This window comes from Rhinopithecus bieti, unplaced genomic scaffold, assembly GCF_001698545.2.
Source record: "Rhinopithecus bieti isolate Rb0 unplaced genomic scaffold, ASM169854v2 scaffold_6876, whole genome shotgun sequence".
Lineage (NCBI taxonomy): Eukaryota > Metazoa > Chordata > Mammalia > Primates > Cercopithecidae > Rhinopithecus > Rhinopithecus bieti.
In genome coordinates this window covers 758787-763737 of record NW_016805229.1, presented here as the reverse complement: position 1 = coordinate 763737, position 4951 = coordinate 758787, and the positions used below count along the sequence as shown (strand labels likewise).

Here is a 4951-nt window from a genome sequence, read left to right as displayed (position 1 = left end):
TGAGACGGAGTTTCGCTCTTGTTGCCCAGGCTGGAGTGCAGTGGCGCGATCTTGGCTCACTGCAACTTCCATCTCCTGGGTTCCAGCGGTTCTCCTGTCTCAGCCTCCCGAGTGGCTGAGATTACAGATGCACACCACCAAACCTGGCTAATTTTTTGTATTTTTAGTAGAGACAGGGTTTTGCCATGTTGGTCAGGCTGGTCTCGAATTCCTGACCTCAGGTGATCCACCACCTTGGCCTCCTAAAGTGCTGGGATTACAGGTATGAGCCACCACGCCCGGCCTAACTTTTACTATTTATTTGAGTTAAGCCAACACACACTTGAGTTCCCCACATGTCACAGAGTGATGTGGACAAGCCCTTGAAATCTGGCTTTCCTGATTACCTGGGTGACCTTGTAGATGCCTCTCTGAGCCTCAGTTATGTTCTCTGTGAAATGGGCATGAAACCAGTACCCACTTTGTAGAGTGCTGTGAGTATTCAGTGAGAGGATACATGCAAAAGTTTAGCACAGTGCCTGGCTCCAGAAGCCACTCAATACATATTACTGTTGTTATTAATATTGATACTATTCTTACAACAAAAACAGCACAACTGTTGTAATGATCAATTATCCTAGCCTGTCATCTGCTGGTTCCTAGCCCATGGTTCTCGGACCCTGTGTACGTGTGATTTATGATCTGACTCTCTCTACACTTGTGTTGGGGTTTGATTTTTCCTGCTTTGGCTCAAGACCCCCTTCCTACAGTCATGTTTGGACCCATCTTACAGACTTGTGCCTCCTTGGCTGTCCTGCCTGGTCAGCCCCTTGGAACACAGGGCTGGCCCTAAGTTGGTCCTCCCATCCCAGCAAAATGGTTCACGGGGGCATTGCAGGCTGATTGTGGAATTTCAACAACAGCACGGGTGGTGGGAGAACCTTCAGACATCCACAGACAGCAGCCTGGATGTATATGAGATGGGGGTGGAGTTCTTTCCATCTGGAGTCCTCCGGGAGCTGTCAAGCCTGGAATCTTTGCAATTTAGGCAGTCTGCTTGTAATGGTCTCAAGAAAACCCATTCTGCCTACAAATGCAGTGACCTTTAATTTTTTTTTCTCAGAATTTTCCAAGATGCACATTGACTCTTCCTGTCAACGTGGAAGGCTCTAATGCCGCCTGGGGCATTTAGATTGCATTTGCCAATCGCTGACTGCTGTAGCCAATTTGTTCCTGATCTCAAGGTCGATTTTGAATAACTTTAGCTGGGCTAAGTCTCTTGCATTGAATAACTGGGAAATAAACTATTAAGGTAGCGGGTGGGTTGGGGGCAGGAGCGGGCAGGGGGCTATTTCTATTTTGTAGGAGTTCTTTGATTTTGGATAAAGGAGAAGTCTTCTAGTTCTGCCAGTCATGGACTATGTGGCCTTGAACAAGGGAGGGAAAGAAATAAACACATGCCAAGTACCTAGCACATGCTAGACACAGTGCTGGGCACGTTACACATGCCAGTTGCTTAATCTACTCTGCAAGGTGAATATTGTGATCTCCATGTTACAGATAATGAAACGGAGGCCCGGCAACGGAGATCCAACTTGAGCTTAGATCTGTCTAAAGCCCGTTTTTGGTTTGAGATGGAGTCTTGCTGTGTTGCCTAGGCTGGAGTGAAGTAACACAATGATCTTGGCTCACTGCAACCTCCACCTGCCGGGTTCAAGCAATTCTCCTGCCTCAGCCTCCAGAGTAACTGGGATTACAGGTGCACACCACCATGCCCGGCTAATTTTTTGTATTTTTTGTATAGATGAGGTTTCACCATGCTGGCCAGGCTGGTCTTGAACTCCTGACCTCCTGATCCACCCACCTCGGCCTCCCAAAGTGCTGGGATTACAGGCGTGAGCCATGCGTCCGGCCTAAAGCCCATGTTTTTTTCACTCTCCCTCTGTTTCTCCCGGAGACCAAGACTGGAAAGCCTGTCTCTTTGATGATGCTCTTTTAAAACTACCCTTATGAGTGGATTTCAGCAACCTCCCCCCACCCGAATTAGAGTAGTGCAGGCTGCGTCCTAATGCTGTGCCCCCTCCTGATATGGTTTGGCTGTGTCCCCACCCAAATCTCACCTTGAACTGCAATAATCCCCACGTGTCAAGGGCAGGGCCAGGTGGAGATAATGAAATCATAGGGGCAGTTGCTGCATACTGTTCTCGTGGTAGTGAGTAAGTCTCACGAGATCTGATGGTTTTATAAATGGGAGTTCCCCTGCGCAAGCTCTCTTGCCTGCCGCTCTGTACCGTGTGGCTTTGCTCTTCCTTGCCTTCCGCCATGATTGTGAGGCCTCCTCAGCCATGTGGAACTGTGAGTCCGTTCAACCTCTTCCCTTTGTAAATTACTCAGTCTTGGGTAGGTCTTTATTATCAGCATGAGAACAGATGATTACATCTCCTCTCATCTTCTTCTTGGATTCTCTCCCCTAGTCTGAGATGTCTGGTTCACCTTGTTTCCCCAGCAGTGGGCTCGTGCCGGCAGGGGTTGGCATCAGCAACTGTTCTTTGATCCCATGACTCTGACTTTGAGATGAGCCTGGTGTAGCTTGGTGGTTTCACGTGGGGCCCTTTGGAAGGAGAAAGCCTGGTCCAAATCCCGGCAAGTCGTGTGACAAGTTGGGTACCTTGGAAGCCCGAGAATGAGATTTGGGTAGGTGAGGTTTATTCAAGGTGCAGGTTCTCAGGAGAAGGAAAGTGAGGGAAGAAGGACAATGGGGGAGGGGACAGAGCCAAGCAAGAATGGGCTCTCAGGCTAAGGCTAGCCTTGATCTCACGTGGGTCTCTGGAGTGTATTCTGCCTTGAAGCAAGAGGACTAGACTTTTGTGCGACTCCTCTCCCCTCATATCGCTTAGTCATTGACCAGTCCAGCATGTGACAGCATAACTCCCTGGGTGAAATGGCTTTTGCTAGCCAAGGGGAATTCTCTGTAGAAAGTATTGGTATAAGCCATTAGGCACAGACCAGCAAAGGCTGAATGATGAATGGTTTTCTGGCAGTGAGGATCAGGGTGAAGCACCAGGAACAGCTGTGACGTTGTGCAACTGCTCTGGCGCAGTTTTCCTCATCTGTAAAATGGGGATGTTGATAAAACACATCTCTGAGCGTTGATGCAAGGGTTAGATGAGACACCTGCATTTATGTTACTGATAATGTGCCTGTCACTGGCCAGGTACAAAGCAAGGACTCAACAAAAGCATAAGCTATTATTATTATTATTGTTATTACTGGCAGTTTTAGATCCATAGCAACAAGTACATATAAACAATGCTCACTTCTTCTCTAGTTCTTGTAACTCTTCTGAGATAAGTTCTACTTCTACCCCGTTTTACAGATATGGAAACCGAGGTTCAGTGAGGTGAAGCACTTTGAGCTCACATGATAGGGCTGAGATTCCAATTCGGGCAGTCCAGCCCCAGAGCCCCCCCAGGTGAGTGGTATTTTGGGACTGTCTCTTCTGATCATGACAAATCTTTTGTTTGTTTTGTTTTGTTTTGTTTTGTTTTTGAGATCACTCTCAGTTCCTTGAATTTATCCATCTTCTCTCGTTTCTGAGTCTTTGTATATTCTATTCTCTGTGCTGGAAACAGCTTTTGTCCTTTAATCTGATCTGGCCTCGTTCATCCCTTGAGTCTGAGCTCTGAGCTCATATTTGGCCTTTTCGTTGTTGTTGTTGTTTGAGACCCAGGCTGGAGTGCAGTGGTGCAGTCGTGACTCACTGCAGCCTCAACCTCCCAGGCTCAAGTGATTCTCCCACCTCAGCCTCCTGAGTAGCTGGGACTACAGGCACACACTACCATGCCCAGCTGTTCCCCAATAAAACTGTCTATTAGGATGTATTACCATTGACTGGTCACTCATCTGCCTCTCCCACTAGTCTGTGGCTCCAAAGAGATGAATATTTTGCCCATCTCTGTCATTGTCACCCCAACGAGTAGCTTTTGTCTGGCACATAGTAGGTACTCAATAAATGTTTATTTTGTGACTGAATGAGCATTCCAGATTCAGAACAGGATACATTGGAGGCCTACAAAAGTTCAGAACCGGATACACTGGAGGTTTACAAAAGTTCTCGTTGAGTTGAATTAATTCATTTTGAAATTACCTGGACTAAATTCTTTTTGGGAAGGTTTTCTAACTAAATCTGTGGGCATGGCGGACTGGAGTGTTCCAGAACCAGTGCAGAGAGTCCCTTGTCCATAGGCAGGGGATGAAGGCTCAGGGACTTAAAACATACTTCTATTGTGGAGAGTTCTTCAGAGACCCTTCTGGCATGGTATTTAACTGATGCTCAGCTCATTTATTTTATTATTTTATTTTATTTTTTTTTTGAGATGTAATCTCACTCACCCAGGCTGGAGTGCAGTGGCACAGTCTCAGCTCACTGCAGCCCCTGCCTCCCCAGTTAAAGTGATTCTCCTGCCTCAGCCTCCCGAATAGCTGGAATTACAGGCACACTCCACCACATCTGGCTAATTTTTGTATTTTTGGTAGAGACGAGGTTTTACCATGTTTCCCAGGCTGGTTTTGAACTCCTGACCTCAGGTGATCTGCCTGCCTCGGCCTCTCAAAGTGCTGGGATTACAGGCGTGAGCCACCATGCCTGGTCCAGTTCATTTATTTTATGTAATGAATGTATTTCTTTTCATTAGGAAAGTATGAGAATCACATTGCTGAAAGTGTGAGAAACCTAGAAAAGTAGAGAAACCCACCCATCATTTGGTAGGTAAATTTCTTTAGACTTTTCTCCTCCCTTATATGTTTTTTTTTCTTTATTAAATATACTTATGTCCATACTATTAATATAGTTTAATATCCTGCAGTTTTTTTCCGCTTAGCAGAATGAGATTTTTTTCCAGGTTTAATGACATAGTTTTAAAAATAACCATCATCATTTTGTTCTTACTTTTTTCCCTTTTCAATTTTTTTT

General features: G+C 46.1%; 1 long non-coding RNA gene across 2 annotated transcripts in view; it reads left to right on the top strand.

The window, feature by feature from the left end:
- The first annotated feature begins 2299 nt into the window (after positions 1-2299).
- The window catches only part of LOC108529409 (uncharacterized), a 12244-nt gene continuing 9592 nt past the window's right edge, over positions 2300-4951 (top strand). The window contains exons 1-3 of one of the 2 annotated variants that reach the window (XR_001885522.1): positions 2300-2334; positions 3356-3451; positions 4674-4743. This is a non-coding gene — a long non-coding RNA (uncharacterized LOC108529409). Of the gene's footprint in view, positions 2335-2544; positions 2674-3355; positions 3452-4673; positions 4744-4951 lie in introns of those variants that run through there. The other variant, XR_001885521.1, reaches the window with a different exon arrangement.